The sequence below is a fragment of the Eleutherodactylus coqui genome, chromosome 11, assembly GCF_035609145.1.
Source record: "Eleutherodactylus coqui strain aEleCoq1 chromosome 11, aEleCoq1.hap1, whole genome shotgun sequence".
In the NCBI taxonomy this organism is placed as follows: Eukaryota; Metazoa; Chordata; class Amphibia; order Anura; family Eleutherodactylidae; genus Eleutherodactylus; species Eleutherodactylus coqui.
The window spans coordinates 106,868,488-106,893,842 of NC_089847.1; positions in this window are offsets into that span (position 1 = coordinate 106,868,488).

Here is a 25,355-nt window from a genome sequence, read left to right on the forward strand (position 1 = left end):
GCTGTGTGTGGCAAAAAGAAAAAAAAAAGATGCCCACAGTGCGATTGGCTGTGTGTGGCAAAAAGGGAAAAAAAAAGATGCCCGCAGTGCGATTGGCTGTGTGTTGAAAAAAAAGGATATATGTGGTGCGATTGGCTGTGTGGCAAAAAGAAAAAAAAAACATGCCCGCAGTGCGATTGGCTGTGTGTGGCAAAAAGGAAAAAAAAAAGATGCCCGCAGTGCGATTGGCTGTGTGTGGCAAAAAGGAAAAAAAAAAAAGATGCCCGCAGTGCGATTGGCTGTGTGTGGCAAAAAGAAAAAAAAACATGCCCGCAGTGCGATTGGCTGTGTGTGGAAAAAAAAGGATGTCTGTGGTGCGATTGGCTCTGTGGCAAAAAGAAAAAAAAAACATGCCCGCAGTGCGATTGGCTGTGTCTGGCAAAAAGGAAAAAAAAAAGATGCCCGCAGTGCGATTGGCTGTGTGTGGCAAAAAGGAAAAAAAAGATGCCCGCAGTGCGATTGGCTGTGTGTGGCAAAAAGGAAAAAAAAAAAGATGCCCGCACTGCGATTGGCTGTGTGTGGGAAAAAAAGGATGTCTTTGGTGCGATTGGCTGTGTGTGGCAAAAAGAAAAGAAACATGCCCGCAGTGCGATTGGCTGTGTGTGGCAAAAAGAAAAAAAAAAGATGCCCACAGTGCGATTGGCTGTGTGTGGCAAAAAGGGAAAAAAAAAGATGCCCGCAGTGCGATTGGCTGTGTGTTGAAAAAAAAAGGATATATGTGGTGCGATTGGCTGTGTGGCAAAAAGAAAAGAAAAACATGCCCGCAGTGCGATTGGCTGTGTGGGGCAAAAAAAAAAAAAAAACATGCCGCAGTGCGATTGGCAGTGTGTGTAAAAGAAAGGATATATGTGGTGCGATTGGCTGTGTGGCAAAAAGAAAAGAAAAACATGCCCGCAGTGCGATTGGCTGTGTGTGGCAAAAAGCAAAAAAAAAAAAGATGCCCGCAGTGCGATTGGCTGTGTGTGGCAAAAAGCAAAAAAAAAAAAAAGATACCCACAGTGCGATTGGCTGTGTGTGGCAAAAAGAAAAAAAAAAAAACATGCCCGCAGTGCGATTGGCAGTGTGTGTAAAAGAAAGGGTGTCTGTGATGCAATTGGCTGTGTGTGGCAAAAAGAAAAAAAAGATGCCCGCAGTGCGATTGGCTGTGTGTGGCAAAAAGAAAAAAAAAGATGCCCGCAGTGCGATTGGCTGTGTGTGGCAAAAAAAAAAAAAGATGCCCGCAGTGCGATTCGCTGTGTGTGGAAAAAAAAGGAAGTCTGTGGTGCGATTGGCTGTGTGTGGCAAAAAGAAAAAAAACATGCCCGCAGTGCGAATGGCTGTGTGTGGCAAAAAGAAAAAAAAAAGATGCCCGCAGTGCGATTGGCTGTGTGTGGAAAAAAAAGGATGTCTGTGGTGCGATTGGCTGTGTGTGGCAAAAAGAAAAAAAAAAAAGATGCCCGCAGTGCGATTGGCTGTGTGTGGCAAAAAGAAAAAAAAAAGATGCCCACAGTGCGATTGGCTGTGTGTGTAAAAGAAAGGGTGTCTGTGATGCGATTGGCTGTGTGTGGCAAAAAGCAAAAAAAAAAAAAGATGCCCACAGTGCGATTGGCTGTGTGTGGCAAAAAGCAAAAAAAAAAATAGATGCCCGCAGTGCGATTGGCTGTGTGTGGCAAAAAGAAAAAAAAAAAACATGCCCGCAGTGCGATTGGCTGTGTGTGGCAAAAAGAAAAAAAAAAGATGCCCGCAGTGCGATTGGCTGTGTGTGGAAAAAAAAGGATGTCTGTGGTGCGATTGGCTGTGTGTGGCAAAAAGAAAAAAAAAAAAAAAGATGCCCGCAGTGCGATTGGCTGTGTGTGGAAAAAAAATGATGTCTGTGGTGCGATTGGCTGTGTGTGGCAAAAAGAAAAAAAACATGCCCGCAGTGCGAATGGCTGTGTGTGGCAAAAAGAAAAAAAAAAGATGCCCGCAGTGCGATTGGCTGTGTGTGGAAAAAAAAGGATGTCTGTGGTGCGATTGGCTGTGTGTGGCAAAAAGAAAAAAAAAAAAGATGCCCGCAGTGCGATTGGCTGTGTGTGGCAAAAAGAAAAAAAAAAGATGCCCACAGTGCGATTGGCTGTGTGTGTAAAAGAAAGGGTGTCTGTGATGCGATTGGCTGTGTGTGGCAAAAAGCAAAAAAAAAAAAAGATGCCCACAGTGCGATTGGCTGTGTGTGGCAAAAAGCAAAAAAAAAAATAGATGCCCGCAGTGCGATTGGCTGTGTGTGGCAAAAAGAAAAAAAAAAAACATGCCCGCAGTGCGATTGGCTGTGTGTGGCAAAAAGAAAAAAAAAAAACATGCCCGCAGTGCGATTGGCTGTGTGTGGAAAAAAAAGGATGTCTGTGGTGCGATTGGCTGTGTGTGGCAAAAAGAAAAAAAAAAAAAAGATGCCCGCAGTGCGATTGGCTGTGTGTGGAAAAAAAAGGATGTCTGTGGTGCGATTGGCTGTGTGGGGCAAAAAAAAAAAAAACATGCCGCAGTGCGATTGGCAGTGTGTGTAAAAGAAAGGGTGTCTGTGATGCGATTTGCTGTGTGTGGCAAAAAGAAAAAAAAAAAAAGATGCCCGCAGTGCGATTGGCTGTGTGTGGAAAAAAAAGGATGTCTGTGGTGCGATTGGCTGTGTGTGGCAAAAAGAAAAAAAAAAAAAAGATGCCCGCAGTGCGATTGGCTGTGTGTGGAAAAAAAAGGATGTCTGTGGTGCGATTGGCTGTGTGGGGCAAAAAAAAAAAAAACATGCCGCAGTGCGATTGGCAGTGTGTGTAAAAGAAAGGGTGTCTGTGATGCGATTTGCTGTGTGTGGCAAAAAGCAAAAAAAAAAAAAGATGCCCGCAGTGCGATTGGCTGTGTGTGGCAAAAAGCAAAAAAAAAAAAAAGATGCCCACAGTGCGATTGGCTGTGTGTGGCAAAAAGAAAAAAAAAACCATGCCCGCAGTGCGATTGGCTGTGTGTGGGAAAAAAAGGGTGTCTGTGATGCGATTGGCTGTGTGTGGCAAAAAGAAAAAAAAAAAAAGATGCCTGCAGTGCGATTGGCTGTGTGTGGCAAAAAGAAAAAAAAAACCATGCCCGCAGTGCGATTGGCTGTGTGTGTAAAAGAAAGGGTGTCTGTGATGCGATTGGCTGTGTGTGGCAAAAAGAAAAAAAAAAAACATGCCCGCAGTGGGATTGGCTGTGTGTGGCAAAAAGGAAAAAAAAAGATGCCCGCAGTGCGATTGACAGTGTGTGGAGAAGAAAGGGTGTCTGTGATGCTATTGGCTGTGTGTGGCAAAAAGCAAAAAAAAAAAGATGCCCGCAGTGGGATTGGCTGTGTGTGGCAAAAAGGAAAAAAAAACATGCCCGCAGTGCGGGCTAGAGTGGGGGCGGAGCTATAGGGCTTCTCTCAGATTTCCCATAGCAAATATATAGAGGGTGGGGCTAGAGCTTGGATCCTCTAGCCCCACCCCCTCCACCCACGCTTTCTGGAAAGCCCTCGGGAAAGCCCCGTAACTCCACCCCCTCTCTATTTCTGCTATATGGAAATCCCTGGGGGAGAGCATCCCCTACTGCTCTGAACTGCTGGAGAATTACCCACCAGCAGAGCTGGAGGAATACCCCGCTGGTTACAGCAGGACATTTTAAAACATGCTGCCGAGAAGCACATTGTAAATGTCCTGTTGTAAATTCCTGTTAGTCCCCGCAGGGATTAGGGGAACCCTCAAGGAGTCCCCTCATCCCCGCGAGGACTAATAGGAGTTTACAGCAGTCATTTAAAATGTGCTTCTGGACAGCGGGTTTTAAATGTCCTGCATAAGCTCCTGCTCCCATAGGGATCAATGGAAACTCCTGCACAGAGCACACCAAAAATAGGACAGGTCCTATCTTTGGTGCACACCGCAGAGCTGCATGTGACCTGCAGCAGGTCCTATCTTTGTTAGGTGTGCGAACCGTTTTACGCACCTACATTCTTTCATGTGAGCCCTTCTATAGGAACCCATTGGTTCTTTTAGAAGCGCTATTTTTGCCCGCGCAAAAAATAAACACTTGCCTGACCCAGAAAAAGCCTTTAAATGAAATGTATAACCGGGTCACTAATGAATCATGTCAGCAAGGGGATTGGAATACCTAAGAGATGGTCTCTTGCCAGGAAAAACTGGGACAAGCCGGGAGCCGGCTAATTCTGACTAGGGGGCGCAATTTTTTTCAAATTTTAAGGGGGATTTCCTTTTCAGGTAGACACCTTTTTTCCCCCAGCAGATTTGTAGTGGTCACCTGGTTCATATATTCCCTGTGACACAGAGGGACAACCAACAGCCAATGCATGGCTAATCATTTCATTGACAAATCTAGGATCCACCTTTTAGCTCTCTTCACCGGGGTCATCAGCTGTCAAGTCCACAATACATAGGAATAGGAAAGGAACTGCTGTATCCGCCTATGTATTGTATCTACTATGGTGGACTAATAATTGTGGAAATGAATTCATCTCCAAACCACATGTAAGGTATGGGGCTGATGGATCGAGAACGTAGGATGTTAATGCTGATTTTCTGGTTGCATCGTCTTATTTGGTATTGTGATATAACCTGAAAAAGTTTTTGGCAGATTACTGAAGGCTCGTGGTTGTCATCTGGCAGAGAAGCTACTGGACGAGTCCCCACAGAAGATACTTTGGTGCAGATGGAGAAACAAGCAGGTATGTGAAATTATCCACTTATTGGTATGTAATAAACTATGGTAGGAGCTGGTGCGGTGCGCATCGCTGAACCACCAGGGAGCTGCAGTTACCGATGTGCTACAGAAGACTGGGAGCTCTAGCTATCAATATACCACAAAGGAATGGGAACTATATCACCAGGGCCTTTAAATGTCACCGGGTCGCCAGGGCCTCTGGATATTGCGGGGTCGCCAGGGCCACCAAAGACTGGGTGCTGGCAGTTATGCACTTGAGAATCTTAATGAGGTCATTCAAATCATTTGGGTTTCATTTTCTTGCAGACTTGGAAGAAGAGTGTGCAGCCTGGAAGAGTCATGAGGAAGAGGAAGAACCCCAACCCCAGCCTGAAGTTCTGGAGGGAAGAGAGCTGTCCAGATGTCATATAGATTCATCTTCACTGTAGGATTGCAGCTGGAACAAGCAGAGGACATTGGGTGCCAGATTCGGAATCCTTATTTTCCCAGTTTTCAAAATAAAGATTTCAAAATAAAATGGAGTTTTAACAAGTGCTGTTCAAGGTTTTTTTTGAAAAGGCAAAAAAAAGGGCCAACATTGAGGACCGTAGATGCAGTGGTCGGCTAAGGGAGGTTGATGCAGTAGATGAAAGACACATGCTTACTTCCCTTCCAAATCGGAAAATACCCAATAGTGCCATCGGCTCAGAACTAGTAGAGACCAGTGGGACCCAGGCACACCCATCTACTGTTCAGAGAAGTCTGGTCAGAAGTGATCTTCATGGATGATTTGTGGCCAAAAAGTCAAACCTCCCAAGTAGAAACAAGACCGAGCGACTCAACTATACAAAAAACATAGTGCAGCAGATGAAAGACACATCAGAGCACATTTACAAAAGAGCACATTTCCCACAGTGAAAAAGTACGTAGATGCCTGTAATTTCCTGGGACCGAGTCCCTCAGGGCTATTTCAGACGACAGTATATCGGCTCGGTTTTCACGCCGAGCCGATATACGGTGTCCTTGTCTGCAGGGTGGGGAGGATGGAAGAGCCAGGAGCAGGAATTGAGCTCCCGCCGCTTCCCTGCCCCTCACCACTATTTGCAATGGGAGGGGTGGGGGTGGAGCTAAGCACCGGGAATTAGCTCCGCCCCTGTCTCGCCCCCTCCTATTGCAAATAGTGGAGAGGGGGCGGGAGCTCAGTTCTTGCTCCTGGCTCTTCCATCCTCGCCCCCCCTGCAGACAAGGACACCGTTTACATTATATACGGTTGTCTAAATAAGCCCTTAGGCAGAGATCCCTTCACATGTGCAATCCTTTGGTGAGTGTTATGCCCAAAAGTTTATAAACACCTAGAGACCTAAGGATGTAGCAGAGCCAGTAGGGTGTAGCTGTGTTTTCTACAGTCATGGTAAGATTACGGCAACTCGCAATGAATCTTGTGATCATCAAAAGAAAATCTGACTGCATTCTCATAAGTAATTGTTCAGTTCAGAAAATGGTGACTGCCCTGCACTGGTGCCAGGTTGGCATTACCCCCTCAGTATGTGTTGTACATGGTACCAGTAATGCCTTCTTTTGCCTTGACAGAATTTGCAGTCATGATTGTCCGCACGGCTCCAGGATCCAACCTTTACCCAGTCTTGTTTGTAGATGACAAGCCGCTCAGCAAGTATGCATTTGTGCTGACAAGTGGGAGCCCCGTGGCCACCGACAGGGGTGAGCATCTCGGAGATGAATGAGATTTACATAGATATTCTTACACTGTGGGTTGACATCTTGATGCCTGAATCTATAACTCTGTACTTGTTAGCTGCACTGTTCAGACACGGTCTTCTGTGTCTGGCAAACTTGGGTGTCGTCCCATTCTGTCTGTTCCCTGAGCTTGTGTTTGGTGTCTTCCAGCACTCCTAGGGTTAATAGCTTCAGGCCTCCTGTAGCTGCCCTGGGCCTTTCAGACCTTGCTGCAGTGTTGTGTAAAAACACATGCATGTAAAGCATACCATTTTTGTTTTTAAGGGCTTATTCAGATGACCGTATATCGGCCGGGTATTCACGCCCGGCCAATATACGGCGTCCCTCTCTGGGGTGAGCTCAGAGCACCGCTCCCGACTCTTCCAGCCTTCTCCCCCTGCAGAGAGGGACGCCGTATATCGGCCAGGCGTGAATACCCGGCCAATATACGGTCGTCTGAATAAGCCCTAAGGCCTTAGTCAGACGGGCGTTTTTAGCCGCGATTTGCGCATGCGTCCGGCGATTTTTTAAAACCATTGCTTTGCAATGGTATCGGACACATGAGCGCTTTTTATGCGCTCGTCCGATAAATTATAGAACAAAAAATCGCAGATCGCACCTATCTGCGATTCCTGTTCTCTTCTGTATATGCGCTCAATGGGGCCGGCGGCAGCAGCGCCGACCCCATTGAGAACATATAGAAGACAAATCATTCTTCTCTGCCACAGCTGTAACAGCTGTGGCAGAGAAGAACGATGTTTGCCCATTGAATTCAATGGAGCGGCAATACAGCCGCTCCATTGAAAGCAATGGGCTGCCGGCGTGCGCGGGGTGAATTGTCGGGAAGGGGTTAAATATATAAACCCTTCCCTGCAATTCATCCTAAAATGTGTTAAAATAAAAAAAAATTGTATACTCACCTTTCCGCTGCAGCCGGAGTCCAGCCGCGGCCGCTGTCAGTTCTCCTGAACTGCTTCTTGGCACTATTCAGCCGGCCGGGCTTTAAAATCCCCGCCTGCTGAATGATCTGCCTCTGATTGGTCACAGCCCTGACCAATCAGAGGCTGAAAACACTCACACACCCATTCATGAATTCATGAATGGGTGAGTGACTGCTGCCTCTCAGCGCTGAGCCAATCAGGGGCAGGTCTGACTCACATCCATTCATGAATTCATGAATGGGTGTGAGTGAGGCATGCCTCTGATTGGCTCAGCGCTGAGCCAATCAGGGGGCAGGTCTGACTCACACCCCCTTCACACCCACTGCAGGACGGCCGCACGGAGCTCCGGCTGCCGGCAGAAGGTGAGTATACAATTTTTTTTTATTTTTACACATTTTAGGATGAATTGCAGGTAAGGGCTTATATATTTAAGCCCTTACCGACAATTCATCCCGGGCTCGCCCGCAGCGCATTGCTTTCAATGGAGACGGCTGTATTGCCGTCTTCATTGAATGCAATGCGCTGAACAGCTCCGGCCCGTTTCTAATGAAACGCGGCTAGAAGCAGATTTTCGGGCGATTTGCGGGCGACTTGCGCGCACCGGTCACGCGATTTGCGGATGCGCATCCGTCATGCGATCCGCAAATCGCGCGAAAAAACGCCCGTCTGAATAAGCCCTAATATTGTATGCACTGTATACCTTTTTGATAAATTTGATCCATTTTTGCAAATTTTTTTTTAATGTTTAATAAAGTTTTGTAGTTTTGTTTTTTTTTAAGTCCCCTTTATGCCTACGTTTGCGGCTCCTGACAATTTTGCCACGGGATTGGAATTATAATCATACGTCAATTTATCATCAATTCTCATCAGCATTGTGGGCTATCGCCCACCCCCTTTCGAAGAGGGTTGCTGCCAGGCCTTGCCAGTCCTCTGCAGTGTGTGCCTCCGGTTCCTCCTCACCCAAGGCGCACTTATAAATAGACAGGAGGGTGGGGTGGCTATCAAGCCAGCGTGTGGCATGAGGGCAGCTGAACGCTGCGCAGGGAAAGTTTTGTGCGCGCTGTGGACATGGGGTCATGCGGGTGGTTGGACAGCAATGCCAGCATGTAACACAGGAGAAGAGGCAGCGGTGTCACCCGCAGGCAGTGATTGTCCTTGGTTGCAGCTAGTGTGGTGCTTAGCTAAGATGTGCCAGCACATGTGCCTTGCTGCTTATGGTCTGTCCCAAGTAAATTGTTAGGGGGGTGACCGCCAGGCTCTTGCCCCCAATTTGGCTTAATAGTGGGACCTGAGAGCCTCAGATGCAGCCATGCATGCTGCCCCTGCCATTCCCTATCCATTTCTGTGGTGTTTCAATGACTTTCTGATTTTTTTTCAGATGTTTCACACAACCTCCCCCATGCGGAGCATCGGTCAGCTTAAAAAATGCTCGAGTCCCCCATTGACTTCAATGGGGTTCGTTATTCTAAACGAGCTCTCCAGCATTACGAAAAGTTCGACTCGAGTAACGAGCACCTGAGCATTTTGGTGCTCGCTCATCTCTAGTCCCAACCATCTGCTAAAAGCCACTGCCCTCTAATGTGGGCCACCATCTTCTACCATGGACTAGTGGCCTCTAATGAGGGTAACATCCTCTACCATGTGCTACTGGCCTTGTTGACAATCATCCCACCTCCAGTCAACGTTTTACAATAGTTAAAGCAACCACAGATACTGGAAGCCTTTTATATATTTACAAACAAATTATTGGTCTTGCTCAAATCCGTAATATACAGTATGTGATATTCTGTGTTTTGGCATTGTAAAAGACTTTTAATCACATGCAAAGTGAAAGTTGATACAAAAGAAGTAAACATTATTGTAGCGTTTGGCTTGAATAACTTTTTAAAAAGCCTTTCATTCAAACAAACAGGCTGTGCGGCTGCTCGGCGGGCGGAGATCTGTGGTGGGACGTTGCATTGGTCTCTTATCATTCACAAGTGTCATCACATTTCCTAAAGGTTAGTTGACATGACCGTTGGGAACCTCCACCGCTGATTTTCACTTTAAAAAACAGGATGAAATAGCGCAGAAAGCAGAGATCTCCCTCTCTCTCTCCCTCTCTCTCTCCCTCTCCCCCCTCTCCCCCCCTCTCCCCCCTTTTCTCACCCCCCTCTCCCCCCTTTTCTCCCCCCCCCTCTTCCCCTCCCTCTTCCCCCCTCTTCCCCTCCCTCTCCCCCCCCTCTTTCCCCCCTCTTCCCCCCCTCTTCCCCCCCTCTCCCTTCCCCCCTCTCCCTTCCCCCCTCTCCCCCCCTCTCCCCCCCCCCTCTCTTCCCCCCCCCCCCCTCTCCCCCCCTCTCTCTTCCCCCCCTCTCTCTTCCCCCCTCTCTTACCCCCCTCTCTCTTCCCCCCCTCTCTCTTCTCCCCCCCTCTCTCTTCTCCCCCCCCTCTCTCCCCCCCCCCCTCTCTCTCCCCCCCCCCCTCTCTCTCCTCCACAACCCCCCACTAACCCCTGCGGTCCCCCCAAATCTTCAGGGACGAGCCAGCAGGTACTCAAAAAAGGCGATGCTCTCTCAAGTATATCGCCTTACCGAGTATGCTCGCTGATCTCTAATTATATTCCAGAGAGCCAAGCTGTCTATTAATCATTATGTGACATACTGTATGTTGTGTCACTACAACTTCTGCGGTGCAACACGAACCCTCTGTACAGTAGATAAAGCTACACATAGAGGTAACAGCTTATTCAGAATGGGGTCAAAGTCTAGAGCCACAGCTATTAATGGGGTTGTCTGGGACTGTGATACTGATAAGCTATCCTCAGTCTATCAGTATCAGGACTCAAGCTGATCACCTGTCTAAAGTGACCGCAGCACTCAAGCGTACTCCATGGCCACTTCACTGCATATCACGCACAGCGCCATACATTTCATAGCAGCTGGGCTTGGTATGACAGCAGCTCAATTCCATTTTCCTGAATTGGACTGAGCTGCTCCTAGGTCACCGATGAAAAGGATGTCCTAGTCCTGATAAGAGGCTGCAGTGCTCACCCAAGCACCATAGGGGATTGATCGTGGGGGTCCCAAGCAGCGTATCTCCACCAATCTGATATTGATGACCTATCCTGAGGATAGGTCATTAATATCTTAGTCAATGAAAACCCCGTTAGGTATAGAAGCTACTACCTACATAATTTAGAAGTATTGCGAGGTTTGTTCTTCTTCTAATAGGTGTAGGTACCGGTGGTCCCATGTGTCTTAAAAAGGAGAGAGGAAAATAGCAACAAAAAAAACATATTCTGTAAATTAAATTGTGATACGTTGTAATTGTGCACTGTGGACACCAGATGGCACTATTTATAATGTATAAAGTTAGTGAACTGCTTGCTGATTTGTCCCTATGTTAACCCTTGAGTGAACTGAAACAGTTGAAGCCTGTTTTAGATTCACCTTTGCTAAAAGTTTGGTTTGATGTTAAGCTGGACCATGGGTGGTTTGTCTCAGCCAAACCCAGTAAAAGGAGAAGGAAGGAGAAGAATAGGACGAGAAAGTAGGAAACAACAAGGGGAAGAAGGAAAAAGAAGAATGGAAAAGATGGAGAAGGGAAAGAAGAAAGGGGTGAAAAGGAAGAAAAAAGGGGAAGAATGGAAAAAGGAGAATAAAAAAAATATTTTTCTTCTTTCTTTTACATTCTCCTCATTCTTCTTCTCTTCCTTCTTCTTGTTTTATTTTCCTTTTCTTCCTTGTTGTTTCTTCTTTAACTTTACCTTAAAAACAGATGAAAGGTACTTAGATACACTCCTAGATGATCTGAGGGTGTTTTATGGCTGTGAGACAGTGCTATACAGCAGTTTTAGGGATATTGGAGAAGTTCCAGCCCAGATCGAACTAACTTGTGCGTAACCGAACTTCATGCCGAAGTTCAGCAAAGCGGCAGAGCCAAACTTATTAGTTGGCTCATCACTACTATTGTATATTGAGTTGCCCTTATCGTGAGCTTTGTCATTGCACACCCTGTCTTATCCACAGTAATGTCACATATATTATTTGTGAATTAACCCCAAAACATGATAGATCCCAGTAACAAATCTTCTGCTCTGTATTCAGCCTCATATACGATTGTCTGTCTACTTTTGGACCTCATAGGTCCCCGTGTCAGAGAGTCCCATTACATCCGTCTATCAGCTCAAACTTCCTTGCAGCCGGATACAATTTCTTTACTGTACCTGACCTGTAGTGCCATCTTGTGTTGTACATGTGTGTCTCCACGCCCAGGAAAAGGATTCTTTAAAACAAAGTTCTACCTTTAAAGAACGGGTTGGACGATTGTATAAATAGCAATAATCTAAATTACCTTTTTACCGGTAACTGCAGTTAGTGTTCTAAAAGTTCCCTACTTTATTCCCATACGGCCACCCATCTTCTTGGTGGTCAGCTCCTGTAAGAGAATCACTCCAATGTGTAATGTTGCCACAGCAATATAATGATGCAAAAATTGCATGAAGATTGTAGCGTGCACCAAAATTTGGTGTAGCATGCTCACTGGACACTAACCGATTGGTTGATGCCTTGACATAAAAAAGGGCAATTTCTGAAGCGTAGAGAGTTGACTAGGTGCCGAACTGAAGAGTAAGGCCGGGGTCACATCTGCGCTGGAACCTTCTCTCTAAGGTTCCATCCTAGATCCGGCACAAAATACCAAAAGAAATAGCACTGCATACAGCACTTTTTCTTCCAGTAAAATGCTGGGCAACTCAGTGGAAACTGAACGGACCCCATTATAGTCAATACGGTCTATTCAGCGCTGTTCAGTTCCATCATAAGACGGACCCGTTCAGCCAGGGGATTCTCCTTTCCTGCTCCCCGACACAGATGTGAAAGCAGCCTAAGAAGTTGCTGGCCATGCTGCCTTGAGGTGAGAAAGTGAGAGTAAGATAGCAATAGCCTTGACAGTGGGAGGACTGGCGTAACTATAGGGGATGCAGAGGATGTGTTACCATGCAGAGCGGCGCAGGGTCCCGCGGTCGGCGCACGCTGATCTGGTGTCGGCTCTGGCTTCCTGGACCTGTGGAGTCTGGGCTCTCCCGGCGGCGTGGGGCAGCCAGTGTGCGTCGGCGTGGGCGTGTCCGCCCGTAGGGTGCCGCCCGCACTCCTCCACCTTCTTATGCAGCAGTGGGAGAGTCGGCTCCTCCCACTCTCCGCCCCTGGGCAGAGGCTTGCAGTCATAAGGCTGGCAGTGACCTGAGCTCACTGCCAGTTATTGGTTCGGTCAGCGTCTAGTAGGTCCTGTCTGCAGCTAGCCTCAGTTCAGCCTCTAGTTTGCCTGTCTGCTTCCATCTCCAGCTTTGCTTTGCTCTGTATGTTCTGTTGGTCATTTCCATCTGCCTTCTCTGTCGACACTCTGTCCCCCCATTTAGTTAGTCACATCTTGTCAGTCGCCAGGTCCCTAGCCAGTGCAGGGACCGCCGTCCAGTTGTCCGCTTGGGGTTAGCCAGTGCAGGGACAGTGGGGTGCAGGAAGTTCAGGGCGCCACCTGGCACTCGGGGGGTCAGAGTGCCGTAACAGGATGCAGTTGAACCCGGGCCCAGAAGCCTTAGGGGGCCCATAAGGTCTCTCTTCTCCATATAGGGAGCCCAGTACTATGAATAAAGCATTATAGTTGGGGGCCCTGTTACAGGTTTTGAATTAGGGCCCAGGAACCTCAAGTTATTTACAGCACCTAGTGCCTGGAAATTTTGTGCTACTTGTCCATTAGAAGCCATAGACCAGCAGTCTGAAAATGTATATGAACCTCATTTGACATGCAAATTGACAATATCAGAAGTTCGTTAATGAATCAATGCAAGAAATGTGAAAGATATACGTGAGAGGTGGGCAAGCAAATTGGCGAGGGATGCAAGCAGTGGCACTCGGTAACTCAGCATCTCCAATCTCGACCTTTAGAGGCACTGAAACTCCCTCCAAGTACTCTGCCCAGACTGTAGTAGTTGAGGCATGCTTCAGTCCTAAGCGCCTGGCACAACTCCTTCAGTTTTTTGGTATTTGCAGACTACTACAAACTCTCAGCAATCCACGTGTCTGGCAACATTCACTAATTGCAACTCCGCAGCTCAATTATTTGACTGCCTTATATTTTAGCTCTACCTTTTGGAAGACCTCCATTGTGAAAAACTGGTATTTGTTCCCTAGCACCTAAGAGTACAGAAACTTCAAACCATAAAAACAAGATTACATTAAACAAAACTTTAGACACAGATCGCCTTCTTACAATAGTTAGTCTTGTCGAGTCTGCTTAGCTCTATTACATTGCCAGAACCCTGTTCGGCTATAACACACTGTGAAAACCCAACACAGATCTGGTATATCATTGTGAAGGCTTGTCTGCTGGTCTACACGGCAAAATTATAATTCATTTATTACCATTGGTTGATAAAACAAACACAACATGAATATGCAAGATAAAGAATTTAACATCTAAAATGTCAAACAAACATACGTAGGCGCAGTAGAATCATACATGATTGACTTCTCGGAACACGGGTACACAAATGAAAAACAATAGAATGTTTAGTATAAATATTTTGGAACATATGCGAACAGCGAGAAACACGTCACGTCGACACGGGGACCAGTCTGGAGTCATTTTCATTATCTTCTGGTAGTTCCAGCCTCGGCTGTTCACTAAAGGCTTTTTGAACAACTATTTCTATTATCTGTAGTATCTTATTGTGAAGGGAAAAAATGACATTGTATGAAGGATGATACAAGATCCCTACCGCATACATTCATTTCACTAACATAAGCTACTCCGTGATCTCCAGTCTGATCACAGTTTTGTAAGACTCCAACTGCTATTGTAGACATCGTCACACCAAGGAGTTGTGTTGGCCCTGCACTAATGTCTAAGTGGTCAATCTGTCCCTGTTGTGAATTTTTTATAGCATTTCCCTAGGTAGAAATATTATGTACCTACTACTATACACTTTGTAGATACAACCTATATCAAGCTTTTCTTTTCTCATCCATGAAGAATATTATCAGCCATGTGATATTTGAGTGAATTCTTGAATGCACAACGCGTTTCGATTTTTTTCCCCCTCAGCATCTTCATGGGGGGAGGGTGTATATATTAAACAGATACCCTCAATATAACATCTTATTCATTACCTTGTGGCCTGTTTTCTACCTTTCAGCAAGTAAAGTAAGACACACGCCTCCAAACTAAACAGCATATGTTCTCTTGCCGATGAAATCCCCACAAAAGACTATTTGTGAAGAAGCAGAAAATCGTGAAAAGATCTGCAAATATAGGTGAAAATGAGATAGTAAATATATTAAATGAATATATGGTATATTTAAATTCTCATTTATTTTCGTTTTACAAGACCCAATTTGTTTAGACATGGTTGTAGATTTCTCCAAGGAACATTTAGATAAACTAATGGGTTGAAGTAAATAAGAAGACACTTACAACATACAAGACGATGTCTGTGTGACTTGCCACACTTCATGCTTCTGTGGCATCTCAAGAGTCGCTTGTCTAAGGAATCCTGAAACTCCTTAAATACATGCTTGCAAATTAGGAAAATCAATTCAAAATATGTACAGTGCAATTTCTTTAATGTGGCGTTAAAGCGACACTCTGGTTTCAGGGCAAAATTATATCCTGGTACTGGAGGGCTTGAAAAAATATTATCTGCAATTTTTCTTCTTTGCCGTCCGATCTGCTAGTTCTGGTCCTGGTTTTTGGCTGCTACAATTTCCTATCTAGCACACTGTGCACTGCTCTGATTGGCCAGTGCTGATCACATGACCAACATCAGTCAATCAGAGAGCAGGTATAGTGCATTGATAGTCTAACACCACTAATGCACTATGAGGATTAGGTAATCTGAAAATTGTGTCAGCCATCTTGAACAGCTAAAAATGTGAACTGGAACCGGTAGTTCAGACAGACAGCAGTGAGAAACGGCTGCAGGTAATATACCACAGGTATACTACAGATAATATACCACCCACTCTCTTTAGTGCCAGGATAGAATGTTGTCCAAAAACGGGAGGGTCGCTATAATATTAGGGACAAGATATTCTGGATCATTGGACATTAATAGAAACCTGTATGGAATTCACTTGTAGGGTTGATGGGCTTCAGCGAAGCAATTACAGATTTCTTCCACTAATATTAGAACATTTTAACCCTTAAAATCTGTCTCCTTTTAAAATGTAGGTAGCACACCCAAACCAGATAAAGGTAAGGAAGTAATGGGGAGAAGAGAGAGGCACCTTCTGGATGTAGCAATAAAATACAAGGAGAAAAGCCGCTCTTAGTATAATTTCCGCCAATGCACTATGCACCTAAGATATGAAGAGGCACACACTTCTTCATATATTAGGCAAATCTCTGCTCCTCTGTGCACTGATACAGAAATATATGCCAGCTAGAAGCTGGCATAGATTTATGGTATAATTTACGCCAGTTTTTGTCATAAATTATGCATAAATCTGTCTGGAGGGGCCACAGTCCCGAAGGCTCTGCCCATTTTTCACAAAAGTGGCAAGGCTGGCACAGAGGACAGAAAAGTCACAAAACTTTTGTGCAAGTGGGCATTTTGCTAAATTTTGTGATTTTTCTACACCGGTATTTTGGCATAAAGTGTATCCCAGAAGGTTTGATAGAAAAACCAAGGAAGTATATTGTGACCTTTTTAGAATCGTGGAAAGGATAAGCACCACTCTATGACGCACTTCATGGTCACTTTAGACCAATTGGTGGGAACGTTGAGCCTCAAGCCATTTGGCAGCATCAGAAAGCCTCCTGGAGGGTTCTACAATTTTACAGAAATCCATCCAAAGAAGAAAAAGGCAAGGCTGTCCTGATGTGACAAAAAGATGCTGAAATATCTAGATGAAGTAGATTAATCAAAGGAGTTTTAGTCCACACTGTACAATGTATTTCAACCATGAAATAAGGTCTTTGGAAGACTTGAGGTCCGGGCTTTCAATAGAACCTAATAGCTGTGGAATTCCGCCGCAGATTCACGCCATGAGAACTGTGGTACAAATCCATTCATGGGTATTTGGCCTTAAGCTTATAGGAGCGAGCTGCTACTTCAGACTTGGTCAGTGATCCAAACTTGCTAACCACCCATAGAAGAAAAGTTACATCTGCGCTCTGTAGCTACAGAGTTCTCTCTGGCACAGGTCCCAATACACTATCCTACCAAAAGTATTTGGACACCTGAGAATGAATCAGGATGGCTTCATGATAGAGTGCTGGTGTGTATTGGCATAATCCTTATATCCAATAGCATGTGGCTCCAGTTTTACAGTGCTGACACTGACTTGGCTTTCACTCACTTGTAGATTCTCAGTGTGCTCCTAGATAGTAAGGGAGATGGAACAACATCTTTGCAGCGCCACCTATTGGAAGGCAGCATTCCTGCAAGTCAATGTTAGACTCTTTATACAACCCTTGAAACAATGACTGGGAATTGTTACAAGGCTTGTATAAAGAATCTAACATTGACTTTCAGTAATGCTGCCTTCCAAAAGGTGGCGCTGCATAGGTATTGTTCTATCTCCCTTATTTGCATATTATCCAGAGGGGCATAAATGGCCTTAAAAGTCTCCTCACTCACTCACCCACCTTCTAGATGCTCTCCTTAAGGAGAAAATATAGCGTCCCTGACCCACTCCTAGATAGTGACACATGAGGAAGACTCTAGTACAAGTTGAAACGCGCTGTGGCTTGTTCTGATACCATTAAAGGATATTAACGAAGTAAGTTATTCCTGGCTGATTCTATTGGGACCCGCAGCAGATAGGGCTCCGCTCTAACAAGAGCGCTTACCCCGATTCCTCTACCTGCACAGCATGCGTCCGGCATCTGAGGAACGGGCAGTGGTCCAAAGTTACTCTTCATGCGAAAATAGTGTTGTGTACTCACAACCTAGTCAGGTGAGCAAGTTAAATCCCCTTTTTGATTATCCTGTCCCGAGAGTCTTCACATGAAGCACCTTTTCGTCTTTCCTATTTCTATATCTATGCTCTGGCAGGAAGAAGCGACTGGAGGGCAATCGGAGACCTCAATTGGGATGAATCTGAAGGAGATGTGTCTATTGATTCATTTAACACACATTGTCTTTCGACATCGGACTGATGTCTTCACCCGATCATCTACAGACGTTTAATCTATTGCTGCATTCATTAATGTTGACTCCATGAATAACATAATCACCTGGATTAGTTGGCTTGGAAATTCTGCTGCAGTAGCTGAAATCTACTTTGTGTTCCATCAACTCATAAATTCAAAAGTTCTTCCATGTCTAGTGGGAAAAAAAACAGTACCAAGATGTTTTCCTATGGTTTCATGACAAATGTTTGTTTTTTACTGATTTACCTTCAGGTGGAAATATGTCCTCTGCACAATAAATTCTACATATTTCATGCACAAGGCAATGCAGGGTTGTAAATCACTGCAGTAAGGCTTTCCAGGGGTTATTGCTTTATACATATTTCAGCTGCATGTTAACACTAAGTAACATCATCCTAAATGGATTTTCATAGAATTAGATCTCGTAATTCGGACTCCTGGGGCCAGAGTTGCAAAACAACATGTATTGCACAAGAAACAATAAAAATGGTCAATAAATCTAAAATAAGAAAATGATTCTATAGCACAGAGCTTCACAGCTCAACTTCCCAGATTATATTGAAGGAAGACTACGAAGTGAAGCTTGTTCTTCCTTAGAGATTATTCTAGGACTGTATGAAGAGGAGCTCACTCATTAATTTAAAGTGGAGGTCCCCTATACGACTATATTTGAGGACAGCATAGAACAGAGGGACATATAGCTTTCTATTATTTGATTTAGTACCTTCATGTAAAAAGCTGCTAGGACTCAGAAAATGCCTGTGAGTCCTGCTTTCCCCACTAGTGAAGAGAGAACTTTTGAAAAGTTCAACTCAGCTGTTTGGCCGAACTTTTGAAAAAGTTTAGTTTGGCCCGAATAATTTGAACCAAACCAGAAGTTCGCCAAAACCCTTAACACTAGGAGCCATAAAAGCCCTGCATTACACTCTGAGAGTGCTATACAGCATTTTTATGGCTCTTACACAGTGTCATACACCAGTGTTTATGACTAGTGTTGAGCAAACCAAACCAGTAGAACCCTGTTTTCGGTAGAACTTCTATAAAAGCTCTGTTCGAGTTTGTGCCATACCAAACACATAAAAGAAGAACTGTCAATTGCTCTATGTGGGTGGGGAAAGCTGAACTCACAGGCTTTCTCTATGAGTTTTGCTAGTATATAAATAGCATATTACATGAATATATTTAATCAGATCATAGAAAACCACACATCCCGGAGCTCAGCATCCCCCTTGACTGTCCCAAAGACAAAAACCCACAAAAAAGTGGAGAAAATGGATATGTAAAATGTCTGCGCTACTGACACTCCACACTTTAGCGCGGACCTTTTACATATCCGTTTTCTCCACGTTTTTTGTCTTCTGTCTCCCAGATCACTGTCTAGTGTATCTGGTGCTTTTTGGGATCTACTGCTCTCAACCTTTAAGTGGATGTTCTTATTACAATTGATTTTGTTTTACATCATTTGACTCTCTCATGCGTAAACCACTTAATTTTGGTTTATTGCAATTCATGTCCGTATATATTTTCTTCAGTCTTTTGTGTTTATACTCCTACAGGAGCGCTCTCCTTTTCTTTGTCCCTTGACTGTCTTGTGCAGCCATCAAAATGTACTGCATGCAGATCCACTTTAAAGGGAATCAATCAGCTCCGATGGGTCCCATAAACTAAAGTTATGGTCTCAGAGGAGCCACAGTGCTGAATCAGGGGATGTGACTTCCTCGGCATTTCCGCACTGTCTGCTTTCAGAGACGTGGCTGCATGTATCCCACGGACTACATTGGTACGTGCTTGTAATGAGTGAACTAATCCACTCATTATGTGCACTTGAACAAGTAGTTCATGGGATGCATACAGCCACAGCTTTACAAGCTGACAAATTCCCTTAAAACTATTAAGGGACCATCTCAGATAACATAGCAAAGGAGATCTGAAAGAACTGCTTTAGAATCCATTTGTTACGGCACTCTGACCCCCCGAGCGCCAGGTGGGGTGCCCTGAACTTCCCGCACCCCACTGTCCCTGCCTACTTGCCTCGGCCCTGGCTAACCCCAGGCGGACAACTGGGCGGCGGTCCCTGCACTGGCTAGGGACCTGGCGACTGACAAGATGTGACTAACTAAATGGGGAGACAGAGTGCCGACAGAGAAGGCAGATGGAAATGACCAACAGAACATACAGAGCAAAGCAAAGCTGGAGATGGAAGCAGACAGGCAAACTAGAGGCTGAACTGAGGCTAGCTGCAGACAGGACCTACTAGACACTGACCAAACCAATAACTGGCAGTGAGCTCAGGTCACTGCCAGCCTTATAACTGCCAGGCTCTGCCCAGGGGCGGAGAGTGGGAGGAGCTGACTCTCCCGCTGCTGCATAAGAAAGGTGGAGTGTGGGTGGCACCCTACGGGCGGACACGCCCACGCCGCCGCACACTGTCTGCCCCACGCCGCCGGGAGAGCCCCGACTCCAGAGCTCCAGAACGCCGGAGCCGACACCGGAGCGACGCGCGCCGACCGCGGGACCCTGCGCCGCCCTGCATGGTAACACCATTCACATGAGTTGAACTTGAAGTTGGGGGCTACCCTACTGAAATTGATGAATATATACAAATATTAGTTTTACAAAATCAGAAAAAAAGAGAGCTGCACTCCGATTGGTGATAATGTAACCATACATAAATAGGGGAGCCAAAAAACAGAGAGGAGCACTTACCTCATGTGGTGAGAACGGTCTCAGTTCGAGACAGGTCACCGCACTACCAGTCTGGTCGGCCCTCGGTGATGCTGGAGAGAAAGGAAGCAGCTATGCCATATGTCATTCTTGTAAACTGTCAAATTACTGAGCTGCAGCCAACTTAAACAGCAATTGTAAGTAGTTATTGGCCTCCAAGATAAGAGTGCAGTGTGGACATATTTACGAACAACTAGGACTGGACTTTGAAGTGATTGCCAATATTTTGAGCTTGGAACTTTTGAAGTTATTGCTCATCCTGTAGCTTAGTGGAGAGTGCTCCCCAAGAAGCACGGGGTACACGAACCACAAATAGAGGTCATATTATCATACTCTAAGGATGGAGAGGACTCAGATTTGTTATTTTGTTAATAGCGACATAGGACTATTCAAAGTGAGCTTATACCATCTTGATTGTGCAGTGCAATGTTAAAGTCAATATAACCAATAGAATGTAGCATTTGCTTCCGCTTTGGGCAGATTCTAGTTGGGATAGAATTTCAGGTTTGATAACATATATAATTGTGTTAATTACATTTCTGTCAAACCCATTTGTTTAAAATGTATTTAGTATTCAATATTAAATAATTCAAATTATGTCTTTGTGCATCTATGTTCTCTGTCATATCCTGATCCCTTGCGTAACACCATGGTCCTCCTATACAGATTTTGGAAGTGTCTAATCAGACAATAATCCACATTTCATACATGTGAAAAGGATGCCTGCAAAAGACTTTTATCACGCATATTTCCAACCGTTTGCTACTAATTCAAGACCATGGGTGGTGCTGTAGATCCATTGTTCCATTTTCCGATTTGCATAAATTTCCCAGAGGAGCATGCATGGCCTTATAAGCCTCTCATGCCTACTAGGTGCTCTCCCTAAGGAGAAACTTTAGCTCTTCTGTCCCACATAACAGGCCTCTCGCCTAGCCAGTCAGCAACATACTATACACTTATATGGTGTAAAAACTCTGAAAGAGTCTGTCTATACATGGTTATCTTATCTTTCTAGAAGATAGTGCTTGCTACAACGCCAGACATTGACTTACAGGAATGCTGCTTTCTAATAGGTGGTATAAATATCCCAGAGGAACATGCTTAGTCTTTTAACAAGTCTCCTCACACCTACTAGGTGCTCCCCCTGAGGTGAACCTTTTTTCAAGACAGAAATGCCCAGGATTAGCCCAGTTGAATGACAATGGAGCTAATCCTCATACAACTTTGCTCAGATGTGCTACACACACATAGCATGTTCACAGCAGAAATCTGAGTGTCCACCTCGAATTTATTCTCTGGAAATACATGTCAGATTTTAATCAGTTGTGTGAATATGTCCATAAGGTCAGGCTTACTGAGCCTCGTTGGGCTCTTCAGACTCACTAAAGATCATTGGAGTAGCCAGGGAAGAAGGCAGCAGCGGCCTGATGTTCAACAACTAGAGATGAGCGAACGTACTCGTCCGAGCTTGATGCTCGGGCGAATATTAGGGTGTTCGGGATGCTCGTTACTCGTAACGAGTACCACGCGATGTTCCGGTTACTTTCAGTTTCCTCTCTGAGACGTTAGCGCGCTTTTCTGGCCAATTGAAAGACAGGGAAGGCATTACAACTTCCCCCTGTGATGTTCCAGCCCTATACCACCCCCCTGCTGTGAGTGGCTGGGGAGATCAGATGTCACCCGAGTATAAAAGTCGGCCCCTCCCGCGGCTCGCCTCAGATGCGTTGTGAGATAGCTGAGGGACAGTGCTATAGTGTTGGAGCTTCTGTAGGGAGAGCGTTAGGAGTTAGTGTAGGCTTCAAGAACCCCAACGGTCCTTCTTAGGGCCACATCTAACAGTGTGCAGTAGTGTGGAGGCTGCTGTTAGCAGTGTTGCACATTTTTTTTTTTCCAAATCGGCCGTGCAGAGCATTGCGCCCTGCAGTAATACTCCAGGGACAGAATTGTGTAGGCAGGGCCAGAAGACATATTTTATTGATTGAATATACGCAGTGGGCCTTTCCTTTAAAAAAAAAAGGGCAAAAATTCTATTTGGCCTGCAGGCTTGCGCCAATTTATTTCCTGGCTGGGAAATCACCGCTCTGCTGCAGTTAATAACACTGCAGCTCTGTGACACACAGCAGGGCCACAACACATTTATTATTGATTGAATATACGCAGTGGGCCTTTCCTTTAAAAAAAAAGGGCAACTATTCTATTTGGCCTGCCTCTGACAGTCCTCAGCGTTCTGGGTATGTGTGTGCTGGGTGGAGAACGTTAAAAAAATCATACGCAGCCAGCTAAGTTTAACAGCAGGCTTGCGCCAATTTATTTCCTGGCTGGGAAATCACCGCTCTGCTGTAGTTAATAACACTGCAGTTCTGTGACACACAGCAGGGCCACACAACACATTTATTATTGATTGAATATGGTCAGTGGGCCTTTCCTTTAAAAAAAAAAGGGCAACTATTCTATTTGGCCTGCCTCTAACAGTCCTCAGCGTTCTGGGTACGTGTGTGCTGGGTGGAGAACGTTAAAAAAATCATACGCAGCCAGATAAGTTTAACAGCAGGCTTACGCCAATTTCCTGGCTGGGAAATCACTGCTCTGCTGTAGTTAATAATTGTGCAACACTGCAGTTCTGTGACACACTGCAGGGCCACAACACATTTATTATTGATTGAATATAGGCAGTGGGCCTTTCCTTTAAAAAAAAAGGGAAAAAATTCTATTTAGCCTGCAGGCTTGCGCCAATTTATTTCCTGGCTGGGAAATCACCGCTCTGCTGCAGTTAATAACAGTGCAAGACTGCAGTTCTGTGACGCACTGCAGGGCCACAACACATTTATTATTGATTGAATATAGGCAGTGGGCCTTTCCTTAAAAAAAAGGGAAAAAATTCTATTTGGCCTGCAGGCTTGAGCCAATTTATTTCCTGGCTGGGAAATCAAATCACTGGTAATACACCATGCTGAGGGGTAGGGGTAGGCCTATAGGACGTGGACGCGGGCGAGGACGCGGAGGCCCAAGTCAGGGTGTGGGCACAGGCCGAGCCAGTGCGGTGGCCAGGGGTAGAGGCAGGGCCAGACCGAATAATCCACCAACTGGTTCCCAAAGCGCCCCCTCGCGCCATGCCACCCTGCAGAGGTCAAGCTGCTCTACGGTGTGGCAGTTTTTCACAGAGACGCCTGACGACCGACGAACAGTGGTGTGCAACCTTTGTCGCGCCAAGATCAGCTGCGGAGGCACCACCACCAGCATGCGCAGGCATATGATGGCCAAGCACCCCACAAGGTGGGACGATGCCCGTTCACCGCCTCCGGTTTGCACCACTGCCTCTCCCCCTGTGCCCCAACCTGCCACTGAGATCCAACCCCCCTCTGAGGACACAGGCAGTACCGTCTCCTGGCCTGCACCCACACCCTCACCTCCGCTGTCCTCGGCCCCATCCAGCAATGTCTCTCAGCGTAGCGTCCAGACGTCGCTAGCGCCACTGTTTGAGCGCAAGCGCAAGTACGACGCCACGCACCCGCACGCTCAAGCGTTAAACGTGCACATTGCAAAATTGATCAGCCTAGAGATGCTGCCATATAGGCTTGTGGAAACGGAGGCTTTCAAAAGCATGATGGCGGCGGCGGCCCCGCGCTACTCGGTTCCCAGTCGCCACTACTTTTCCCGATGTGCCGTCCCAGGCCTGCACGACCACGTCTCCCGCAACATTGTACGCGCCCTCACCAACGCGGTTACTGCCAAGGTCCACTTAACAACAGACACGTGGACAAGCACAGGCGCGCAGGGCCACTATATCTCCCTGACGGCACATTGGGTGAATTTAGTGGAGGCTGGGACAGAGTCAGAGCCTGGGACCGCTCACATCCTACCCACCCCCCGAATTGCGTGCCCCAGCTCGGTGGTGGTATCTGCGGGGGTGTATGCTTCCTCCACTAAACCACCCTCCTCCTCCTCCTACGCAACCTCTGTCTCGCAATCAAGATGTGTCAGCAGCAGCACGTCGCCAGCAGTCGGTGTCACGCGGCGTGGCAGCACAGCGGTGGGCAAGCGTCAGCAGGCCGTGCTGAAACTACTCAGCTTAGGAGATAGGAGGCACACGGCCCACGAACTGCTGCAGGGTCTGACAGAGCAGACCGACCGCTGGCTTGCGCCGCTGAGCCTCCAACCGGGCATGGTCGTGTGTGACAACGGCCGTAACCTGGTGGCGACTCTGCAGCTCGGCAGCCTCACGCACGTGCCATGCCTGGCCCACGTCTTTAATTTGGTGGTTCAGCGCTTTCTGAAAAGCTACCCACGCTTGTCAGACCTGCTCGGAAAGGTGCGCCAGCTCTGCGCACATTTCCACAAATCCCACACGCACGCTGCCACCCTGCGGACACTGCAACATCGGTTTAATCTGCCAGTGCACCGACTGCTGTGCGACGTGCCCACACAGTGGAACTCCACGCTCCACATGTTGGCCAGACTCTATGAGCAGCGTAGAGCTATAGTGGAATACCAACTCCAACATGGGCGGCGCAGTGGGAGTCAGCCTCCTCAATTATTTACAGAAGAGTGGGCCTGGTTGGCAGCCATCTGCCAGGTCCTTGGAAACTTTGAGGAGTCTACCCAGATGGTGAGCGGGGATGCTGCAATCATTAGCATCACCATTCCTCTGCTATGCCTCTTGAGAAGTTCCCTGCAAAGCATAAAGGCAGACGCTTTGGAATCAGAAATGGAGGCGGGGGAAGACAGTATGTCGCTGGATAGTCAGAGCAACCTCATGTCTATATCTCAGCGCGTTGAGGAGGAGGGGGAGGAGCATGAGGAGGAGGGGGAAGAGACAGCTTGGCCCACTGCTGAGGGGACAGATGCTGCTTTCCTGTCATCCTTTCAGCGTGTATGGCCAGAGGAGGAGGAGGAGGAGGGGGAAGAGACAGCTTGGCCCACTGCTGAGGGTACAGATGCAGCTTGCCTGTCATCCTTTCAGCGTGTATGGCCAGAGGAGGAGGAGGATCCTGAATGTGATCTTCCTAGTGAGGACAGCCATGCGTTGCGTACAGGTACCCCGGCACACATGGCTGACTTCATGTTAGGATGCCTTTCTCGTGACCCTCGCGTTACACGCATTCTGGCCACTACGGATTACTGGGTGTA